The sequence below is a fragment of the Salminus brasiliensis genome, chromosome 4 (genome assembly GCF_030463535.1).
Source record: "Salminus brasiliensis chromosome 4, fSalBra1.hap2, whole genome shotgun sequence".
Classification (NCBI taxonomy): Eukaryota; Metazoa; Chordata; class Actinopteri; order Characiformes; family Bryconidae; genus Salminus; species Salminus brasiliensis.
The window spans coordinates 24137371-24162480 of NC_132881.1; the positions used below are offsets into that span (position 1 = coordinate 24137371).

The 25110-nt window shown below is 40.7% G+C and overlaps 1 long non-coding RNA gene across 1 annotated transcript; it reads left to right on the top strand.

Moving 5' to 3' along the window:
- The first annotated feature begins 1601 nt into the window (after window positions 1–1601).
- On the top strand, window positions 1602–24526 carry LOC140554042 (uncharacterized). The gene is made up of 4 exons (XR_011979586.1): window positions 1602–1657; window positions 8635–8713; window positions 23951–24027; window positions 24256–24526. It is a non-coding gene; the product is annotated as an uncharacterized lncRNA (long non-coding RNA).
- The last annotated feature ends 584 nt before the right edge of the window (window positions 24527–25110 follow it).

A 25110-nucleotide genomic window follows, 5' to 3' on the forward strand; every position in this document is an offset into this window, starting at 1 on the left:
AACTGTTCTCAAAAGAAGATTTGGCAATTGCAGTTGTTTAGTCTACTGGTCTTAGTTTGGTAATCCATTCCAGAAGGGAGCTTCAGTGGGTGCTTTGCAAAGGATTCCCCTCTTCATACCCATTCTGACCACCCAGAACTCAAGAAAGCCCATAGTGTTGGCGAACAGAGGCTTTTGCCTCCAAAAAATGGAAAATGTCACATAAATTGACCACAATTTTACAGGCTGAGGTGGCAGAGCAGCTATTCCAAATGGTTCCCTTTCCTCCAAAAGGAGGTGGCCGGTTGAGGAGTCAAGTGGTTGAAGCAACAAGTTGTTCTACGTCATGCTAAACCCCGCTAATCAGCCTTGATCTCATTTTCAGCAGATGAGCCCTGGGCTGTAATCCCTTATCTTTCTGTGTAATTGGTTAGTTGCTTTAGCTCCAGCTTCCTCCTACTGGACAGTGCTATGGGAGGAGGGTTACCCTGATGAACCTTAGACCATTGCATCCTCCGTCTTTGTAGGTCAGGTGTGAATCTCAGGGTAAACGAGGAGTTGCGTGAAAATGGAATGAGGGCGAGCTGAAATGTCGTTTGGGAGGATAATTCCTTTCTAGTGCAGTGTCTGTGGGTCCAGAGGAAAAGTCTTTGAGAATGGGAGGAACGTATGAGCAGCTTCCTCCAAAGTGAGATTTGATGGGACTGGAAAAAACAGGAATCATTGGCTAACTAGACAATGCAGTAAATTCACCAAAAATAATAGGATGGATTATTCTTATTACTTCCTTAATTGTACATGCTACTACAGGTATATAACTTGGCCCCTAAACTAGTCAGTTTACCACTGTTTTTAATCCCGTTTTAAAGACATTTTCTTTAATATCTTTAATTATTTGCATGAAAAATAGAAGATTATGTTTTTAAAAAGAATTGTCATGCCTAAATTAGTTTTACCCACTGGCAGTGCTGACAGCTGCAGTAGTATTCTACTCTCTCACACATGACAGGTAGGATTAAGCTTGTCTTTTGATAGAGACAGATTTCTCTCTGACTCACTATACCTGGTCTACTGCCATGCCTCCTTCCTGACTTCAGTGGAGACTGGATAAACGCTCTTCCTTAGAAAGCAGTTGGTTCACAGATGCCCTTTGATTTGCAATGATTTGTATTCTAGGACAAGGTTGAGGTAAACCAATGGAGAAGAGTGTGCAACAGTTAGCACCTGTGTTTAGACTGAAAACCTGGCTGAAATCTAAACCATTTGCTTTTTGAAATGCATCATGGAATGGTGTGCACACCTGCACCTGCCCCTATATTAATGAAATGTGGACTTAATCAAACAATTGAGGAAAGAGCAGCTCACAGTAAACAGTGTTCGCGTGATCCAGTGAATGTAGAGCTACGAGCGTTCTGGACTAACTCTCGGTTTCTGTTGGCTGAGAGTCTCAGATGGCCATGCCAGCAGTGTCACATGTGAGTTCATGTGTGGTGGTGCTGTTTAGTGCAGCGTTGAGGTGGGTGCTCGCAAAAATTGCCAAATGCACATAAGGCTGTTGGTACGTTTCCAGGTCATTTGCTCATTTGTTTGTCTTGTTTTTGTTCTTTTTAAATATGATGCTCACAGTGAGTAACCCTGGAGGAACCCCCAGAGGACCCTGTGGTGGTACTCATTTTTGGTACTTTGCTTTTGGTACTCCTTTATCCTTTAGGTATTTTCCTAACATCTGTAATGTTAGAGAACTACACTTCTTGACATAATCCTGGTGAGGACACTGCTCAATAGCAACACTGCCAAAAGGATCCTTTTCAAGAAAAAATAGTATTTCTAATATTGCTTAATATAAGATTTGTATATAATTATATATAGAATTTATATATGTCAGTAGAAAAACAATTTTTGTCTAAAAAAGTGCTGTAACAAACAATATATTAGAAGAGATGCAGGTCAACATTACAGTAAAAAGTAACAAGGATTTCTCATTTTAAAGTAGTTGGATCTTCTGAGCTAGTTTGAAAAAGAAAGCTTGGTTCCAGGTTTCTCCTGGACACCCCAGCCAGTCCATGAATTTGTTAAATGTAATCATTAGCTCACCTGATTTTCCATCATTAGGCACTGATATATCTGTAATATACTATATACTATATATACTGCTATATAGGTCTTGGATGATAACTCTAAACAATACTACACTCCCATGAGGAGAGCTTTGGAGATGTTTAGATTAACTAGTGATGAAAACCATTTCATTTCTGTATGGTATTTGTGTTTATTCTAATATTAGTGTTGTACTTTTACAGCCCAGATAAGGATACAGCACTACTGACAGGTGGAACATTATTTGTCTTCATCTACACTTTCATCTGTCAATGGCTGGGATATATTAAACAGCAAGTAAACAGACAGTTCTTGAAGGTGATTTGTTAAAAGCCATTTTGACTAGAGTCAGACTGTGACGGCTAGACCACTGGGCCAGACCATCTCCAAACATCAGGCAGGCCTTGTGGGTTGTCCCTGTTATGCAGTGGTCAAGTACCTAACAAATGTGGTCCAAGAAAGGGCAACCAGTGAACCGGTGACAGGGTCATGGGTGCCTAAGGCTCATTGATGTAATCCATGGAGGCCCCACCTCACAACTTACAGGACTTAAAGGATGCTGCTGCTAATGTCTTGGTGCCAGGATACCTTCAGAGGTTTCGGAAAAGCCAATGCTGTAAATGGTCAGATCTGTCCTGGTGGCACAAGAGGGACCTACTTAATATTCGGCAGGTGGTGCTAATATTATGGCTGATATTTTCAAACATTCAGATACCCATGCCCAGTTGACTAAGGCCCACTGGAACGTGCTGCTCATGATATTGGCATGTGGACATTGACTTATGTGGCTTTCCATAAAGTATGCATAGAGATTGAAATGACAATTACAGAGATTGGCCCTTTTAATGGCATTTTGTTGTTGTTGATGATGATGATGTTGGCGTAAGGTGTTTTTCTGTTCATCCCGTCTTCACTCTGTGAACAGTTAAGATGGGGCTTGGCAGCGAACTATCAACAACAAGTAAAGACCATGACCTGGCACCAGAGACAACCAGATGTACTTTTCTCCAAGGACAGTTAGCTCGTTTGAGTGTGACCCCTGAGCTCAAGGCTTCAGTGCTGCTTAAGAAGTTGATCTGCAGTCGCACTCCTCCATTCAGTACGAATGGTATTGTCCCCGTGCAGAGCTGCCCTGCTCAAGTACTGAACCATCAGCACAGTGAGAGATCTGGGAAAACGTAATAACAGGTGAGACAGGTCAGCGTTTGACAGGTTAAACTGACTATCATCTTTAATGGAAGTGTGTGTGTGTGTGTGTGACCTCTCTTTTTAGCATTTAGGATAAGTTAGTGCAGGAGTTTGTAAAGTTAATTTGTGAGTTGCTCTGCAGCTATAAAGTGTTGGTTTTGTGTGGGAACCAAATTGCTTTGCATCACCCCTGTAATTAGCGTGATGTGGTCACATGTGACAAGATTAGAGGGAGCAATAGGATTTTGCTGACTTACTGTCCCATCCATTTAGAGGAACACAGTGCAACTGGATATGTTGCACGCAATGCGTTCGCCCCCCACCAAAAAAAAAACACCCAGAAGCCAGAACGTGCATTAAGGGCTTTTGATTGGCCAGGTGTAGCGGCCAGTGAAAGTGAGTTCCATCAAAACAAGCCAAGCTCAAAGCTGATGGGGTTGCATGATCCTTCAAATCCAAACAAAGGGTGAAAAGTGGCCTACATCAAAACCTTAAACAAAAAACCCAAAAACACCTGGTAGGTAAATGGTAGGCCTGTGGTAAATTGCCCCTGGGTGTGAGAGTATAAGTGGAAGATTGTGTGTGTGGAGACCCTGCGATGGATTGGCACTCTATCTAGGGGGTCCTATGATTCTAGGTAGGCTCTGGACCCATGAATGAATGGATAGACTGACATAGCATATATGAAACTGGCCAGTGAATATATATATTTCAATATTTGTTTAAGTTCTCAGTTTAAAAATAACAAATGAGCCAAATGCATCTTTCCTTTGCACCCTTTTCCCACTCGTACTCAAATGAAATAACAAAAAAGGCTTTGACTCGACTTGACTTGTTTGCTAATACTTAAATGTAGAATATTGTTGTTATTTCCTCAATTAGGTTAAAAGAAATTAATTTTAGCTTCAAATTTGGCATTTAGTTAATATAGATTCTGAAATCCGTTTAGAGGGTTTTGGAATGAAATGCAGTGTCGGGGGCATAGTGATATTTACTGACATCTTGTGGCAACTTGAGATGTGGTGAGATCTACTGTTGACTTGATCTGAGGCCACTCTTCCATCTGTCCTTCAGTAAATGATGGTTCTTAAACTGGAAACAGCTTGTCCCAGACACACTGTGACATGTAGTGACTGATCTAAATGTACTTGTAAATGTACTTGTAAATGTACTATATATATATAGTCACACAGAAAGACAACAGCCCTAAGCAAACAAGTAAAATTACAAACATTAAAGGTTACAGCAGGAGAAATTAAATTTTGGACCTAAACTCCAGACCTTAACTCAATAGAAATGTTGTGGAAGGGAACCCACCAACATCACTATACCAGTATAGACTATAACCAGTTTTGTAAGAAGCCAAAATTCCTCCACAGGATTGATCACTAGTTACTGGAAATGTTTGGTTGTTGCTTAAGCGTTATTTGTTGCTCACATACTTAATAGATTAAATATGTAATTAGATATTTAATGTTGGGTAAATTTGCTGAACATGTTCTTGTGCATTGCACATAGCTAAATGTAGTGCTAACATACTAATAGACACCACTGGGGATGCTAGCAGGAATTAGCTGCTAGTATTTTTATGTAAATTGTAGTCCTTACTTAGTCCTTAGTTAATATCTTTTATTTTAAACCAACAGCGTAAAAAAAGGATCAGCAAGGCCAAAAAAACATGCCATGTTCTTTGTTGCTACATTTGCAGCAAGTCTCCATTGTATAATTTTTCATCTAAAAAACAAAAACAAGTATGAAAAAAGACATGAGAAGGTTCCCAGGAATCTTATACTAAAATAAAAGGTTTCTTTCTTTTTTCTTTTTTTTTTTTTTGGGGGGGGGGGGTATTTTTTACACACATATGCATATATGTATATGTTTTTAATCCTGTATATATGCAAACTTGAAATAACCTCTGAGGAAGATTAAGCACAGTACTTTGTACTGGGCAAGCAGTAGACCATTTCTATGGAGCAAGGACCAAAACAATGGAAGAGCAAATCTGAACCACATCCTGTGTGTATCTCCCTCGGTGGGACATGGCTGGTTTGAGTTCAGTTGGATGGAACTAAACTTTAGTTCTACATGGCCACCCCCTGAACAAAGAGCATATGACTGAGCGTACCTTTGCAGGACACGCTCCTTAGTCAGGCACATCAACATAATTAGGTACAGAATTCGGATTCACGCTCACTTCAAAGAGCAGCAGCCTCTGCCGAGCCCGTTTCTTTCTGATGGGGTTTTAACTGGGGCCACATGTGGATCCTTTGCTCTCGGTTTGTGTGCAGGAGGTGCTTATTAGAGTTGAAGGTAGACAGGGGCAGCGTGTGCGGCCTCTTTCGCCTCTTTTCCAAAAGCCTGGTCCATCTCGTTCCTTTAGGGTTTAAGAATGTCTGTTAGTCCTGGTCATCAGAACACTGGTTTCTTCTTCAAACTGGCTCGTTTATATACATGAGGACCTTTCGGTTGTGTTTCTCATGCTCTCCCAGTGTTGTCCTCTCTTCCTGTTTAGCCTCATTTCACAGTAAGCACAGACATGATCGGGAACGGCACGATTTCTATGATTGTTACGTTATGTTTGTCCTTTATTACTGTCACTAAGTTAGTGTCATCGAGGTCCTGTTTGCTCTGGTACAGTCTTAAAAATAAAGGTGCTCCAAGTAGTACTTTTAAGGAACGACCTTTGGGTCCATGAAGAATGGCTGTAATAGAGATGCGTGAGTGTGAAAAAACTTTTAAAGGTCTATAGAAACCTTCATTTGCTGTAATACTTCACTTGATGTTCCAAACATGGTTCTTTATGGAAGTGTTTCCTCTATGGAATCGCTTAAAGAACCCTTTAAGCAACTGTATTTTTAAGAGTGTATCTGATAACTATGGTTTCTGTGTCATTTCGACAATGAGAATGAACACACACTGTGTGTGGCTTGAGCTTTGATTACTTTGTTAAATACCTCTGCTGCGTGAGGTGGTGTGGTGTATATGTGTGTGTATGAGAGAGAGGTAGAGAGAGGGAGAGAAGTAATGATGAACAGATAAAGGAAGCTAGGGGGAAGGATGGTTCACAAACATAAACACACACCACACGCACACATGCTCCCAAGAATTCCATAACAAGCATAAAGGCATTAATATGCCAGCAGCTCATTGGAAGCAGATGTGTGATTTATTTTTACAGGCTGGTAGTTGGGATCGCTGTAACGGGCCACGGAGCTGCTACTCCTCCTTCTTGTCCTCCTTCCAGACGACGCTTTGTCACTTTCTTTATTATTCTCTTGTCAGTGGGCAGGTCATCTGGAAAAATAGGGCTCCATAGAAAAGCAGTTTCCAATAGAAAGAGACACTCTGGAGCAACTGCACATATAGACCAATCAGCCATAATGGCTGGTTCTTGGTTTCCTTTGGCATGGACTTTACAAGACCTCTAAAGGTGTCCTGTGGTATCTGGCACCAAGATGTTATCCTTTAAGTCCTGTAAGTTGGGAGGTGAGGCCTTCATAGATCGCATCTATGAGCTTTAGGTTGCCATGACCCTGTTGTCAGTGCATTAGTTGTCCTTTCTTGGACCCCTTTTTGTAGGTACTGACCACTGCATCCCGTGAACTCCCCACAACACCTGCCTGATGTTTTGGCCCTTGTCAAAGTGTCTCAGATCCTTATGCTTGCACATTCAAGTCAACGGACTGTTTACTTGCTGCCTAATATGTCCCACCTCTTGTCACTGTAGATGGAGGTAAACAAGATGTTGGAGGGTTATAAAGCCCCGTAGCATTGGGCAGTGGAACTGTGTTCTCTGGAGAGCTAGAGCTCCATCAGCACTTTTGAGAAGGGCTGGAGCGGTGTTTGTAATCCAGAACTAATCATCCAACATCAGTATCTGACTTCACTAATGTGTTTGTGGCTTAATGCAACCAAATCCTCACAGCAATGTTCGAACATCTAGAATACCCTGTTAAAAAAACCCAGCGCAACACCAGCTTTGGCTGGTAACTTGTTTCAGGTGGTCTGATGGATGGTCAGGGTGGTTGAAAAGCTGGTCATCCAGGTGGAAACACATCCTACACTGGTCAAGGGCTAAGCTAGTCAACCAGCATGAGCTGGCCACGCTGTTTTCTTCAGCAGGTTCAAGCCTTCCCAGAAGAGTAGAGGCTGGGGACCGAGCACTCTATTCTTTACCCTATTCTCACACAATATCACACAATCTGTTTCAGTTTACTTCTCAAAGTGCCTGGTTCTGTAGCTGTATTTGAGTGGGCGAAGTGGGCGTGGCCTAGACATGATTGAAGGTTGTTTTTTTTATTTGCTTGATTTATATAAATTCTGCTTGATCTGGAATCCCTGTGGATTCAGTATATAGACAATGTGCAAGCACATGTGTGAAGCACACAAGTGAGTGCAGATTATGCTGAAAATGGAGGTCATGTCTGGAGCAAAGTGGGATCAAAATACAAAAGCAAAAGAAAAGAAAAAGTGTCTGACTATCCACTTGTAGCAAATGTGCCTCCTGTTCTTATATGTGTATATAGCTGTGTATCTTGACCTTAAATGGAAATCAATGTAAAAAGATTTTTGTCATTTTGGAGCATGGTTTGGTCATCATGGGATTCTGACAGAATCTAAAAAAAAAATCCAGATTGCCAGATTCAAGTTCTGTTAAAATGTGAAAAATGACAAAAATGGAAAGGGCAATGATAAGCATCTGTTAAAAAGATATCTCTTCAGTCTGAGTGTTTAATTCATATTCAGATTATGAAACGAATTATTAAAAATGTAACTGTGAGCGATTTTAAAGTTCTGTCATGGTTGTGTTTTCTAATGAAAAGTAAACTGAAATCTGAAATAATAGGTTGTGCTGAACATTTGTGTGTAACGTGATGGGATTGGTCACTAGGCCACGGCCATTTACTTGGCTTGTACCTGTTAAAGGTGATAGCTGTCTGTGTTGAAGCTGTACAAAAGCAAGTCAGCTAAAATACAGCTTCAGTGGTCATCTGTAGTTTATGGTACTGTTTAATGGGCAGTATCATTGATATTCTAATGTGATTGTATTGCCACATTTACAGTACATCATTTTTACAGGAGGTGTAGACATGTAAATAGTCACAGTTGCAGCCCATGAGATACCATGATCCTCACCATCAATTCAAGTTATCTGTCATTTGAGGTTTTGGACATTGTGATTACTTAATAGAGCCTATGTGTAATATTTCCCATATGGTAGATCAGTGTGACGCCTTGCTTTTTTAATTTATTTATTTATTTTTAACCATGTTAAATTCTGTTCAGTTTTGTTTCAAGACTGTAGTTTTCTACTTATCCATCCATCTTTCCATTTTCTTATGCACCTCTTATCTACCTCTTCCTGGTCAGGTTTCAGTGGGTCTGGAGTCTGGAATTGTTGGGCGCAATGCTGGAATACCTCCTGGACAGGACACCAGTCCATCACAGGGTACCACACACACACACCCCTTACCTCACACCTAGGGGCAGTTTATCATGGCCAAGGTAACTCCCATGGACACATTGAGAAAACGTCACACTTCAAGGATTGAACCCCTAACTCCAGACATCTGGAGCGCAACCTGCGACACCATTGCGCTACCCTGCGCGATTAAAATTAGGTACTTTTTGCTTACTAAGCAAAGTATAAGTAGAGGACGTCCACCTTTACCAAGATATACCATCTCAAGTTCAGTATTTTGTATGGAATAATGCTGGTCATGCCACTAGAAACCACTAGAGGGTGACCAACACAGAGAATTCACCACCACCACCATCGCCACCACCTGACGTGTACTGGCACAAAGAAGCCAGCAATTTGGGCTCTTATTGCTGCTAATCCACAATTTCCTGCTGTTTTAAAGACTTTGACTTACACAGTGAAACAATGGATGCTTTGATAGATGCAGTACAGAGAGAGAAATTTCTCTCATACGTACAGGATTAGAGTACTGTCTGTGTCAGACAGGCTTTGGCTCACTCTCTCTCTCTCTCACACACACACACACGCCTACCTATGTAGGTTAGCAGAGCTCCGAGTGACAGGCTGATGGGAGGAAGAGGCTTATTATTTAATCAATAGAATTGCATCAATTTAAGGAAAATTTGTCTCCAGTGAAAACAAACCACGGGCCAGCCAAGCACAGAAAGCGCACATGTTGACTGATTATGGGTGTGTAGACTGGGTTTGGACTGTGTGTGTGTGTGTGTGTATGTGTGTGAGTAATTTCTGAACAGAACTGACATGTGGACAGAAAAGTGGTTTCTCAGAAATGTGCAGAGTTTCTCTGTTTGGTGGTACCAAACGTGCATGGGTTTCACAGACTTATTGTGGAGCCAAACTATGTCCAGGAAGCCTTCTTCTAAAAAAAAGTTCTCATAGAAAAGGTTTAATGACATTTCCAGGGAGAGTTGTCTGGACGTAGATTAAGGCCGGTCTTGGAATGAATCAGTAAATTCGACAGAATCCGGATCAGAATTCTCTTCAGTGCAGAGGGGGAGTTCTGCTCATGTCTTTACTGAATTAGCTGTACTGACAGTTGTGAACAATTGAGTCGTCATTTTGACTTGCCAGCCAAGGACAACCTGTGCTTTTTTCTCATGGACGCTGGTACAGGCTCTTGTCAGAGTGACAGCTGCTGACCCGCTAGGTAAAGAGGTCAGGCTGAGAGAAGTGAAGAGCATGGCTAAATGCCATGAATGTAGGACGAAAGAGTTGTTGTGAGATTGCTGTGAGAATGAGGGTAGAATTGGTTAGCAGGATCACTTAGTTGTTGTTTTTTTTTTTTTTGCACAAAAAAAAAAAGAGATGTCAATAACTCTGTGATACAAAGTTTAATCTAATCTAATGTATACATTCATCAGCCAGTCTGGCAGTGGATCCTGTGAAAAAATCACACTGTCTAGTACTGGATTCTGTTCTGTTTTTATTTTCTTTCACAGTGTTTGCATTGTGTGAGCATTTGATGATGACTGGGCAAACACAAATGACTTAAATAAAATAACTCATTTTTTAACTCATCAAGTCATTTTGAAACTAAATGTTACAAAAATAATAATAATAATCGGTTTCCTGTAAAGTTAGCGGTTTAGAGATGAGGGTTTCCAATAGCGACTGTTTTCATACTTTGTCATTGAGATGCAATGATATAGGAATTGGAAAATATAGGACAATGGCATTGTCTGATATTTTCATGGAAAATGTTGCTGGTAATGGTGCCAATGTATATATAAACTGAATATAAAATGTATGTGGGGAAGAAATTGTGTGTTCGTAATATATATTCTCATTTTATATCACTGAATTTCATTTTGCATAAGCCTACTCCTTTGTCTAAATTTCTCTCAGTTGTGCTCTGTGTTGAAAGGAAATAATTTAATTTATTATATTTGGGAATATTGTAATATAATTATAATATATTTATATTATATATTATTATATAATAAGTAATACATTTAAGTTAAAGTTAATTTTAGTTAATTTAAGACAACACAGTTACAGTATACAGATACAGTGGAAATGCAGTTCTAATGTTTTGATAGTGTTAAAGAAAAAGGTTTCAGGTATTCAACCTGGGGAAAAAAATTCTTTGTATGGTAACACATGAATGAACTAGGTTAATTAAAACCATAAATAAATTGAATTGAGTTACAATTGAAACGGCGCAAAACTGAGAGAAATTTGGACAAAGGAGTAGGCTTATGCAAAATGAAATTCAGTTGCAATGCTATAAAATAAATAATTTAGATCAGTCAAATGTTAAATGGTCATTTCAATAAAATTAAGGGTGGGGTGTGAAAACTCGGGAAGTCCCTAATTTATATTTTTTGGCGCAGTAATCCAGCACTACCTAAACATTCTGCTCTTCTGGAGTTCAGTAATATCAATCCACTCCACCTCTCTCCTGATTTTCTTCCCCCCAAAAATGATCTGCTGATCTCAAGATATATTCTGTATTCTGTATGTGTACTTTTCTTTTAAGAGGTAGTTAAAGTCGACACCCAGAAGGAACGCCTTGTTCAGAGCACGCAAAAAAGATTTCCTAATTTCCGAGTGCAAATAGTCATTTTCAGTGTGCTATAGACCTGAAAAATAGTTAGCAGAGTGCTGAGATTCTGGAGCGAGCCAAGTAAAAGTTGATCCGAGGGAAGAGAGAAGACGTGTAGCAGAAAAGAGCACTTCTCCTCCCTCATCTCCGACAATTACTTAGTCACGGAGCTGGCCAAGAGGGCCAGTGCAGCGAGAGGGCCTGTCAGACAGTTTTATTTCTGGCTAAAAGGTGCAGGACTAAAGCGCTTAATGTTGACTGCTCCGTTTGATTTTTACTGTCCAGAGGATTCTGGATGGATTTTGGGAAGCTGCCACTGCAAACAGTCTCTACAGACACACACACAAACACACCACACACACACGTTCATACAGTGTGATTTTGCCTCATAAATCTTTAACTTGACAAAACTCTCACCCATAAATTTGCAATCCAAGAGGGTATGGAGGTAGAAATGCTGGTGAATAGAAGGTGTGTGGTGAGGAAAGACACAGACGCTTAACAAGATTCAAGCTAAGGACATACAGTGCTAAGAAGTTAGGAAATGTTCCTGGTGGGCCGGTCTTGTGAGGGCCAGTCCCCCCCCCCCACTCGAGCATTATATGGGTAATATCTAGCACTTGTTGCTAAATAATGAATAGAAACGGAAAACCCTGACATCGCAAACTGTGCAGAGACTTTTTTAATCAGTCAGCTGGTGGTGATGTTTGGCCCTCCAGAACATCCATCCATGCTGTACGTTGTTGTGATACAATCCATGATTGCACTGTTCTCTTGTCCAAATACAATTAAATACATTTTAAAGCGATACCTTCAGCACCTTTAGCACACCACACTGAGCTCACGAGGCATATATATATAAATCAACCAGTAGAAAATGAGCAAAGTGGAAAGCTTCAGTTCTTCTCTAGACTCTCTGCTGTACCAAGAATTCATGACCTGGGCAAATGAGAGGAACAGGCTACAGTTCTAGAGGATTACGCATTTGAAACAATTGACAGCATATATATATATATATATATATATATATATATATATATATATATATATATATATATTGTCACTGTCCAATTAACAAAGCAGTTACAGGGTTCTGATGATAGAAGTTATGCCCAAAAGGTCCAAACAAGTACAACTGGTGAAACCAGCAAAAGGGTTTCATGGTGTTCTCAAGGCTCACCGATAAGCATGGTAAGTGAAGGCTAGCCCGTCTGGTCCGATCCCACAGAAGAGCTACTCTAGCGCAAGCTGCTGAAAATGTTGCAGGCTAGGTTTTGAGGAGTCAACTGTCAACACCTCAGAGTTGTTTTGGCCTACACAATACAGTATCTACTATAAAACATGCCTTACCCTTCAGCATACACTTTTATAAGTGTAGTCGTTGTGATTTTAACATATTTTCAGCTGTAACGAAGGGATATAAGCATGAGATCTAGCTGGACTAGCCCAGCCCTACAGTCCTGAGAGAAAGAGATGTAGAGATTTGGTGGAGGGCTCCTTTCAGGAGCCTGAAACAATACATTCCTCCCTCACTGTGAAAGAAATCTGTCACTCCGAGTTTCCCCTTCTTCCCTTCTCCTGAGACTCGGTATAAGAATTACCATCTCTAAGAGAGAGAGAGAGAGTGAGTGGAACACTCCCTACACTGCAGCTCAGGACAAGACTCGCAAAAAGAGAGACACATCAATCTAGATTTGTGGAGGAAAAAAAAAGAAAAAAAAAGAGAGAACATTTGTATCTGCTCAAGCCTCCAGACTCCTTATCTCAGAGTGAAAACGGAGGAGACTTTACTTGTTGCACTTGAGTGCGTTCCAACAGATTCGTTACATCTCGACTTGTGTTTCTGGTTAGAAAATATAACCTCTCCGATGCCAAAAGGGGCCTTGCACTGAAATCTGCCTTTGGGTTGAATATTATGTTCTTTGTCTTAATTCCAAAATTCCTTGAGCGGTCAGACAAGACTTGGGGGAGACGCTTAAGAGCTGAGATGAGATGAACGGCAGATCCAGGAGACAACGGTGAGAGGTGACGGTGAGAAAATCCCATCCGAGAGACGTACTTTTTGAAAAAAGGTTGCCTCTTGAAAGGTTCGTTAAGAAAGGCAGATATTCTGTATGTATGACAACCCAAAGAACCCTCTGGATGCTTAGATGCTTCTTTGCCTTATAAAAGGGTTCTTCGTATTGGTGCAGAACATTTTTAAAGATGGTTTTATATAGCAACAAAAAAAGGTTCCCCTATTGTTACAAGCCAAAGAACCCCCTTTTTTACAGTGTACACAAAGGAAGAAAAAGATTAATAATAGCTGTATGTGGAAGCCAAGCAGAAAGCGGTAAAACTGTCATCAGTCCCATAGGCAAGGGAAACAAAGGAAAGGCATCTCTTTAATGTCACATAAAGCCACATTCTGTGCTCAGATTTGCCAGGAAAGCAACACACTTACTTTTGCAACTTTCTTGTGAACTAATGACAGGCATCTCCAGGGATAATGGAAGTGAGGGTGCTAAGGGACCTCTAGGAACAATAAAACGATAACAATTAAAACGATAATCTCAACAGAGTGAAGACAAACAAGTGTGTTCAATTTAGGATGTAGATTTATTTATTTATTTGGAATACCTGCTGTTAAGTTCAAAGCAGAATTATGTGAGAATTGGTGTTTCTTGCTTCTGGCCTGCCCCTACAGTCTGAGAATCCACCACTAAAGGATACGCTATACACATGCATTTTCATTTGTGGACAAGCTGAAAAACTGGAAGTGAAAGAAGCATGAGGACTGAGGCGGCATACTGACATTACAATGGTTACACAGTGTTGCACAGTTCTTGTGAGTGTTGTCAAGGTTACATAGTGCAGTTAGCAATACGGACGCTAATGTTGCTGTAAAGGCCCCTTTCATATGTGCACTTTTATCTGAGTATTTACCAGGAAGAAAATGGACAAGGGTAACATTTGAATGTGAACCAAAGTGAAATTGACATCATCTTTTATTATTGCAGTTTACGACCTGCATGGGTGAATGATTCAAGGCCTAAAAATGCTCAACAGCAGGGAAAAGGGCTGCATTTCTCCCAAGTGCTCCCAAGTACTGACTGCTCTGCAGGCCAGTCGATGAAACACCAGCAAATAAACATATCAAGTAAAAGCAGCCTTATGTTGTACTTTAAATTAATGTAATTATGTCTTACAACAGGAATACATCAATGTTTATTCATCCATCATATCTCCCACTTGTGTGTTCTTATTGAATCATCTGCATTTAGTTAGACTATGGGCGTGATACCTATGTAAACAACCTGAACAATGCTGGTGAATAAAGATAACTCTTTATGCAGCTTAAAATTTCAGCACCCCCCAACTCAGGACACTCTTGCCCTTCCCTTGGAATCTCATGATTAGTCTCTCATCTAAGACTAAGCATTGATGCTTTTAATAGCTGTTATCATATTGATCCAGGAAGGAAGTATCACATCTCTCTTTCTATAAGGCCATTGCTCCTAAGAAACGTACTGTTGCTCATACACTCACACTTAGATCCAGTAAGAATGTGCAGAATGGTGAGTGCTGTGTTTAGCTGTGATGTAGTAACGGCTATTTTGACTCTGGTTCATGCTGACAGGAAACTGTGGCGCCATGCTGGGCCTTTAGTTGACCTTTTGACTCTTTACCTCTCACCCCAATAAATCACCTCACCAATGATAGAATCTGTGCCGCCAGCGTGTAGATGAGTGTAGGAGTTTCAAATGATGTGATTTTTACCAGAAACATATGATTGGTCTATACATGAGCCCAGTTTGGATAACCAGGATTACGTACTTTATTAAGTAAAGCTAAGGTATGTGACATCATATTCTTCAGTTTTGCGTTGCATATATCTAACTGCATGGTTTGATTACCGAAGGAGCATGTGGGCCAAAGGAAATCAGATTTTGCCATTAACTTCTTACACAGCCTATGGACTGCCGAAAGTGTTATTACAAACTTCTGTTAGCAAAGAATAGCCCCAGCAGTTTGTACAGAAGTCCCTGCAGTTACTGTATAATATACTTTAGTGTGTAAAAAGCCTTTCTGCAATAAGGGGTTAAACCACATTATGTAGCAATTTTACCTTAAAATAACAGCTTTCAAAATCAGGCACCACTGGTTTGTACTAGGGAGTCACATTGTCACTGCTACTGCACCATATAACTTTAGTTGAATGTTCACGAGACCTTTTGGAAGAACTGTGCAATGCATATTTGTCTAAAATCCTATAATATTACTGTACCACGTCAGTCCTCATGCTTCTTTCACTTTAGCTTCTCAACAAAAGTACCCGTACAGCTGTCCTTGAGAAGGAGCCCAAACATTGATTTGTATTCACAGCAGTTGTGTAAAAGGGAATTACCCTCCGCAACTGCAGGGGGAGCCAAATAACCAAAAATACCAATTGTCGCATAATGCTGCTTTAATGGGTTACGTTTAATGGTCAACACAAGGATTACTGATCTAGCTCTGCCCTTAGCTCTAGAGCAGTGGTGGATCAGTGGTTAGAGTGCTTATGTGTTTAATACCCTTGTTCGCAAATGCCAGATTCACAAACATTTAGCCCTGGTTTTCAAGTCGCCAGCTGTTTTTGGAACAGCACTGGCTCGGTCACTATGTGTGAACTGCAAAATGCTATGCAAGCCCTGACACATATCTAGCAGATTTAATATCTGGACCTGTTGGCGACTCTAAATCCGGTGGTGGGAAACATTGGTGCATGAACTAGTAGAAGAGCCAATGAGAGTGCATGAAACCGAGTGGGGAGAACATCAGGGTGGAGTTATACGTAATGGTCTGCTTGGACCTAAGAAATGGAGGAACATTTGGTTGGCAGGAGCAACAGGGCCTTTTTGATGTGCCTGCATGTCTTTATCCATTTCCTCATCCATATTGCATTGCTCGTTTCTTCTTGACATCCATTTTGCGCAATGGCATCCTATCAGTTCTTGCACATATCTTTGTGAGAACGTGTTATTGGAGAGCGGACTCATGGTGAGTTCCTCCTGGTGAAAGATCTTAATTCGTAACCCTGTGTCGCTGATCAGCTGTGTAGTGTGCAAATCACAACCACTAAAAGTTTCCCGATAACAAGGCAACAAGTTGTGTAGTGTGAGGAGTACAACGATCTGCCGACTCTGAAAGTCACATAGAGTGTGAATGGCATAAGCTTGCGAGCACGGTACTTAACCCTCACAGCTCTATGGGCGCCGTAACATGCCGCTTTGACCCCGGCTTTCTAAGCTGGGGTATATGAAGAGTAGTTTTACTTGGACCAGTTTACTGTAATGTCTTATATAAATATAATAATCACACATATATATGATCAGCAGTGGTATGCACATCCGGAATACGCCATTGGAATAATATGGAATATGAATATTATTAACAATAAGAAAATGCAGTTCTTGCTAGTGCTAATTTTATATGCATTATTTTATGCTCACGACTCTTATAGCAGCCTTATATCACAACACGCACACACACAGTTGGAAGCATCTTCAACAGCATGGTACCTCCACCCGCCATTTAATGGTTCGATGTGTTCCATCCACATTTGAAAGGCTCTTCTGTTATAAGTGTGTATTTTCGCAGACTTGACATTTGACTCGCTATTTCACTGCATTTCTGAGCTGAAAATGTTGAACTATAAAAATTGCCCATATTAGGTGTCTACAGCGCTGCTCCCAAAATTGATGTAATTTTCATTCATCCTTCTCTGGCAGGCCAGGCAAAACATGGCATAGCCATTTCAAAATAATCTGCCCATAATTTATCACTTAAAAAAAAAAAAAAAGAACCTAATGTTAAAAAACATCTGCAGGGTCAATGTCTGTGTGTCCGTCTATTAAGCACCGCCAAAGGACTAGCCTTTGAGCTTAATAACAGTCTTTCTGAGGCCTGTCACACATTCTGTCCTCTAATAACCTCTTATCAAAGGCCAGAGTATTACGCTGTCAGTCAAACAGGCCATAATACGGCTACTGTTGGTGTGTTATCTTATATGAGGGTCAGGCTCACGTCGCAGCTGTCAGTTAACAGGAGCCACTGGGCTACAGGTGCCTTCTGCAGCTGCTCGACTCAGTTATCACACAACGTGTCCTTGTCACGCATAGCTATAACATGCACCTCATCGGCACAGTGAATTAAATTGGTGTTGGAAGGCTATTTTTTTTACGTTTGGATACTACTTTAGTGTGTGTGGTGGGCAAGGTATGAGAGAGTGCCACCAAACAGAAGAGTTTAACTGGCATCAGAACCAATGGGAGTGCTTCAGTTAACGGTCGTGCTTCATTTGGGCCACCAGCCCTGTCCAATCTACATGTAAAACTAAAACAAAGTGAACTTGGCATCACACAGGTTGTCCAGCCAGCCACATCATGTCACACATAAGAGAGATTCCTTAGAAAAATGTTTGTGGATGTCTAAGGCTCTAGGGCACTGTGTGTCTCCATGCTGTCCAAACAGAGAAGGTTTGTAGTAGCAGTAGTCAGTCTTCCTGGTAGTAGATGCCCTCAGAAACTCTCTTCAATAGCCAAGCATAAAACTATCCAGAAAGTGGCAAAGAACCCAAGAAAGAACCTTTCTTGCCTCAGCCATGACCAGTGTTCATGACTCAGTCGTCAGAAACACACTGGACAAGAATGAGACCATGGCAAAATAGCACAGCTAAAACCACTGTTCTCTAAGCTGTGTTTGAAACTGTGCCCTATTCACTATATAGTGCACTACTTTAGGGTTCCGCCCTATTTGTAGTAGTGAATTGTCAGTGCACTGTAACAATCCCACAATGCACCATAATATATAGTGTACAAATGATGTAGAAGCTGCAATGGGAGACGCTCTCTCTCTCTCTCTATATATATATATATATATATCAGTAACCAATGGATTTTAAGTGGAATGTCATAAAAGCCTGTGTAGGTGTCCCAATACTTTTGGGACAGGGGCTAGCTGTTGATAAAATGTGTGTGTAGTAGTGGCTCAGCAGTTGTAGTACCAGGCTATGGATGACAGAGTTGACAAGGTTTGAAACCCGGATTCGGCAACTGCCACAGTTGCTCCCCGGGCGATGGCTGCCCACCGATCCAGGCGTGTGTGGGTTTGCTGTGTGTGTTCACTGCATGGATGGGTTCAAGGCGGAGGCCAAATTCCATCTGTATCCAATACAATATGATCAGAAACAGGACAGTGATGTATAAAAACTATAATCCATGCCATGGATAATGACCCAGTGAAAGGTCACACTAGGCCAGGCAGGGAAACCAACCAGCATCAAAAAAAGAGTGCCCAAAGATTTTGCCCAGTGGGAAAGAAGCCTTTTATTCAAATAAGAAAAATGGTAATTAACTGTAAATCACTCGTACTAAAGTTAGAGTCCATGAACGCTGAGAAGTGTCTCTGCTTTCTACCCAGGTCAGGAGCTGGAGAACCCAGTTATTCCTGAAACACACACACACACACACACACACACACACACACACACACACACACACACACACAGACACCTTGTCTACCTATTTACCTATTTAATAAATTGTTTCTCATTCAGACCTCATTTAAACAAGACGTGAAGTTCTGTGAAAAGTGCTGATTCTAAACATTTAATCAGTGTAATCATTCATCACCACTTTATGCTTGAACTACAAAAACAGATTTCTAATAAAATTAATAGAAAGTTATTGTTATGCATGCAGGGGGGAAAACGTAATGGATTGTTAACAATTTACAGACTGCTTTCAGTGAAACTTCTTTACTAAGATGCAAGAAAAAAATTATTTAGGGGATTCGTGTCACTTCACCAGAATTACTGCAGCCATGACCACTGATTGGCAGCATTAGCGTTCAGTGTGAATGGCGTTAAAACACAAAACGGGGAGGAGCCGTTCTGCGACTGACTGTACGAACAGATTCAGCAGGAATTCCGAGCTCTTTTTTTACACACTGACGAAAGCCCAATAGAAGAGAAACGACTGGATTGACGCCATTCTGGAATCTAAGAAGGCAAAAGCAGTGGTGAAAAAAGTCACGCTCCGAAAACAGGTGGGGAAAAAACAAGTCCATCGTATTTGCAAGTTTAGTGACATGCTAAGTTTGAATGAAAGCAAAAACATGCAAAACCAACTAAATGAGCCTGAAAACAGCCAGGAACATTCCTATAAGGTTTTGTCCCATAAACAGGTGTGATTTGAGCCTCAGTTAGCTGGAACGTTCCTGGCTACACATCGATGTCCATGGACAATTGGCTCTTTAGTAATTTGGATGGATCGTTTTCAAGTCCAGCTGTGTTTATCTTGAGCAGATCATCGCTTGTTTCATTCCTGGTTTGGCCGTTTTCCCTAATGAATGCAGCCATGCTGCAGAAAGGGGGCGTGTTCCAGCGAGACGTGACTACATACCCTCTATTTACAAACTAGTGACCAGCAATGTTTCTTAAGCGCTTTTGCCTCCTGACTCTGTGCGCACCCAGTAATGTTTGTAAATGAAAAATCAGCAGTGCAGACTAGCCAGTGGTGGCTATTCAGCATACAGAATCTATATTTTATTTTAGAATATATATTTTATTAAGAAGTATGTATATTTATGCATTTATGGTATCATATATTGTTACTGTCACACATTTCCATTTTTAATGTTTTTCACTTTTGGGCATAATTTGAATCTGACAGTTGTTCTTTGCATGCTGTCACAATTCCATGATGAATGGACCAATAGAAATGCTCCAAAATGCTTCAGAATGAAATATTTTTACACTGACTTCCATTGAAGGTTTTTTCCTACTCCTGTAAAGTCGCATTTGTTTCTGCAACGACGATATAAATAAATATGTAATGTAAATCAAGTGATAATAGAACTCTAGACCTCAAAGACTCCATACCAGACTCCATGAAAACAGATAAAAGTAATGAAATTACAAGTGGATTGACGTCAGCTCCACCTCTTAACCCCCCTGCTCACACCCTCCAGAAAAAAAGCCCCCCTCAAATTATCTTCAGGTAGAGAAAGAATACTTTTGAAATGCTGTGTCTCTCAGAGCACATTCTTGAGCTGTCTCCAGGAACCCCCCCCCCCCCCCCCCCCTCAGGTCTGTCTTTAATAAGGTATAATGCGGCGGTATGTTGGGCACTGCTTCCTACAGGCAGGCTTAAAAGCCATTTTCTCCTTATTACATGCATGATTTTAACTGATCCCAGAAAAGCAAACACGCTGAGTCCCCGCGGACCACTCCCAATCGCACTGCCACCATTCCAATTGCTCCCATTTGGACTGTGCTGAAAGCTGCCCAAGCGTTGCGTGTGTGTGTGTGTTTGTATGTGCGTTGGGGGTGATAAAAGTAGAGAGCGAGCTCTGAATCCATTTACACAATACTGCTCTTTGTTGCAAGTGTGAGCAAGAGAGCACCCTAGAGTCATACACACACACATTTACTGTATGAGACCTTTGGCCCCTTCTTTTGAACGTTTCTATATCTGCAAAGCTTATTTTTTCTTTAAACACAAAGCAGCTATTTATTAAAATAATATTAATTTGTGAATGTTTTCCATCAGTCAGCTTCATCCTTTTCCTTGGTATGAAGCCACTCAAAGTAATCCCAAATGTACTGCATGGAGTTCCATCACAACCCAGTGCTGAGGGGTCTTTATAACCCTCAACATTTTACACTGGACATGCTGACATGCTTAGGCCAATGTATGGTTGCTCCATTGAATGCCATCCTGTTGACAATGCTTTTCGATGGAGATTATAAAATCTGTGTGTGAGCAATATTTGAATGCCTGTCCACCTGAACGTAGCTGAATTTAGGAAAGAAAAGGGTTCTACATAAAACAATGGCCGCATATATATAAAAAAATAAATTACTGGATGCTTAAATGATTCCTTGCCTGTTAAAGAGTGTCTGAAAAGTGCATGTTTTATAGAGTCATGGCATAGTAAGGAGCAGGCGGGGTAGAAAGGAGCCAGTTACAGAGATTTCTGTGCTATGTACTAGTGGGGAAATCCTCACTGTTTCTTTATTTTCATCCTCTTGAGGCTCACAGGCCAGGGTTAGAACAGCTAAAGTGTGTCTTGAGGTGTTAAAACGGCAATGAAAGGATATAGGTTTCAGTCAGAAGTGAGAAACCTCAGCTGATAGCTAATTTCAGGTAACATGGAAAGAAAAGGGGCAGCATTGTTACCGTAGCGCAGTTAGAGCAGGTAAATGTATGATTATGTGCATTTTAAGGACTGCATGTCATGCATGTAGCCCAGTGGGTCAGCTAAGCCGACTAGCTACTAGTGATTTGTGCCACCTTTTTTCATTTAGCTCTAAAATTCCACAGGATTTTGGGCTCACACCGTACGTTCAATGCGCTACAGTAAGCGATATAATTTGCAAGCTGTTCTCATTATAAGAGCAGAGCTGTGAACAATTCAAATTCATAGGAAGATATTGGTGAATGAGGCCCATTGTTCCTCAAAATAAATCTGTTAAACTTGGAAAGAAACAATTTTGAATATTTTATTCAAATGTATTAAAAACAGCACTCCTAAATCATTCATGGGCATTGTGTATAATTGCATTTTAATTTTGACTATACAGATGTACATCAGTATTAATAACATAAGTCCTTCCAATCACACACCTCCCACCAAACCACCCCGCTCACACCAGCAATATTTAGAGAGTGATTAAAATGATTAACATGAGGTTTACCAGGGCTGACGGCCCAGTTCAGCGTGAGGCGAACGAGAAGAAAATACAGTCGGCGCGAGTATTTTCCTTTTTATTCTGTTGGACTTGGCTCTGAGCTGCAGAATTAGATCATCAGCAGATGTCAAAGCTTCCTGTCATCTGCCAAGGAAAATAGGAGAATAAGATGAGAGATGGGGAGGGGGCAAGTGCTGTTTAGAGAGAGATAGAAAATGTGGAAGAGTGTGGAAGAGAGTGAAAAAAGGTTCATGTTGTTAGTATTCATTGTAATAATACAGTACATCATGGTCATTAAACCTTAAAGAAAATGTACATTTACTGTTATTGTCTACGCATTTCATTTAATTTTATATCATTTTACCGTTTAGGGCTATAATAATACAACAATAACTGCTTAATTCATTCATATTTTTCAGTAGAATGATGCAACTTAAATGGAATTTCAATGATTATACATGGAACAATGCACCTTTATAAAAAAAAAAGCTAAATGCCTTGTAAAAACAGGTTGCACTTTGTAATTGTAATCTTATAATCTGCAAATATAATAAAAACTGTACAGTTGAAACAATATAAACATATGTAGACACATGTAAATACAAATTAAAACATATAAATACAGATTCAGATGTGAGCTTATGATGTTACAACAGTGTTACAATAATAATAATAATAATAATAATAATAATAATAATAATAATTAAACTAGATTTAAGATTATTTACATTATTTCAATTTCCTTAAGATTTTGTTTCTGTGCATTATACAGTAAACTATAGCACAGCATACAACAGCATCTACTAATTCACTCCAACACTTATATCCACCAGCGAAGCCAAACTAATCTGCTTTATGGATATTATGTCACTTTTCAGAAGTTTACACTATTGGCTTTCGTTGAGCACGCATGTAAAAATACTGCAGTGCTAAGGAGCGAGCAGCTGTGACTGTAACTGTACGGCCTATTGTTTGGTTTTAAAATGTTAGTTGGGAGTTTGGAGAGTTAGGTGAACTTTGGTGCCCTCAAACTGAATTACCTCAAAAAAGCTGTGCAGTGAATCACCTTATAATTTCAAGTTGACCTGACCTTTAATTTTTCTCAGTGTGGGTGGAGAGTGGATAGTTCAATTGACCTTATTGTTATTGTGTCAGCAGGCCTATAATTCCCTATAGTTTCAAGGCAGTGACAAAGAGAACGTTTAGGATACTGCCGACAGGCCATCGCTCATGTGTGTGTGTGTCTGAAATGCACACCAGGCGAAAGAAATCGAATGCCCTTAACCTCAAGCGAAACACCCATGCCAGTCTCTGGGTGGGCGCTTCTGGGTGGGTTTGGTGTGTGTGTTTGGAAGGGCAACACCCTTCATCCACAGGTTAATACCTACCGGAGAGTTTAACACAACCCCCCCCCCCCCCCCCCCTTCTCATTTATAGCCGTTACACCATAAACCGCATCAATTAAACACTCCTACTCTCTCGCCCCAGGTGATCCAGCGTCAGCTGTACTCTGAGATGTGTTTTACATTTTATTTAGGCCTCAGTGTACATTAAGTCATCACCTACGTACTCTGACACCCAAAAATAGAGCCATTCTAGGCCATTATCGTCAGAACATCAGGTCATAAATGAGAACACATGCTCATGGAAAAAAACTGTAAAATAAGAAGGAAACTTCTTCAGTGTGTTTCAGTCATCCATAAACAGACAGCTTCTCAAAATGGTTTTAAGACCAATATATATGTTTTCTCTTTTCCAGAGAAAAGATCCATAGCTAGTTTGAATAGACTAGGATCCAAAAGATACCTCTAAGCTTAGACGCTACTAAATACAAACGTTAGTATGGATACATATATACACAGTACTCACTGCACTACATTTTGCCTAAGCACTTTTGAGGTGAGTCTTAATTCTGCATTTGCAGACAGAGAGCGCCTCTGCTGTTCGGACACCCAGGGGAAAGCGTTCCACCACTTTGCTGCCAGGACAGAAGGTTAAAGGGTAAGTTTAAAATGTACTTTTAAAAGAATGCTGTGTAGTATTTAAGACAGTTCTGCAAAACGTTCTTGTCCCATTTTTGTAAAATTGAGTTTGAAATTTTTTTAAATGTGGACAGTTACAGGAAGCCAGTCAAGAGACTTGGCTTAACTTGAGAACATTGAAGAAGAGTTAAGTTAAGCAGCTGCATTCTGGTTCAGTAAAGTAAAGTCCCACCCATCTCACACATAGGTCAGCCAGCCAGGAGATTACAGAAGATGACAAGGCATTAAACATCTGACATCAGCCTGACGGAGTCGAGAAACCAAGAACAAGTTCTCAAGTTCCGCACCAAGAGCCCTTCGAGCTTCAAGTACGGCTCGGCTCGACCCACCATCCCTCAAAATTCACGGAAGACAAGCGTCCAGAGTTTTTTCTGTCCTGGCACCAAAGTGTGGGTGTCTGAACGGCAGAGTCACTCGCTGTCTTCAAATGCTGACTGAAGACCCACCTCTTCCGAGAATACTTGGGCAAATAGAAGAGAGGTCTCCTTATTGACTTGTGTCTAGTAGAGTCTAAAATTAGAGGTATCTTTGAATTTTGAGCCTTTTCAAACTAGCTGAGGTTCTTCTTGGGTAAATAGTGAAGCACTTTTGTAAGTCGCTCTGGATAAGAGCGTCTGCTAAATGCCTTCAATGTAAATGTAAGAACAATGACTGGTCACCAACAACTACACCAAGGCTTCATGCTTCTGTAGCTGAAGTGACCAGAGTTCTTGAAGGAGGTAGGAAGATCACAGTGAGGGCCTATACTGTAGTTCTACTGAAGTACAGCTGCTCAGCCTTACCAATGTTGGGATTCGGGTGATGGACTGTCATCTGTGATGTGATGCCTTCCAGACAAGCTGAAATTCAAGTAGAAATCTGAGTGTTAAAAGGTGGGGAAAAAGGATGTGTTGAGCGTCATCAGTGTAGATTACTGCAAGATTACTGCACCAAGAAAGCGAGTGTGGAGGTAAATTACAAGTGGGCCGAGCACCAAGCCTTGTGGGACAGCGGTGGAGAGTCTTCACGATGCAGGTGTGGACCTCCTTTTGAGGAGTATTTG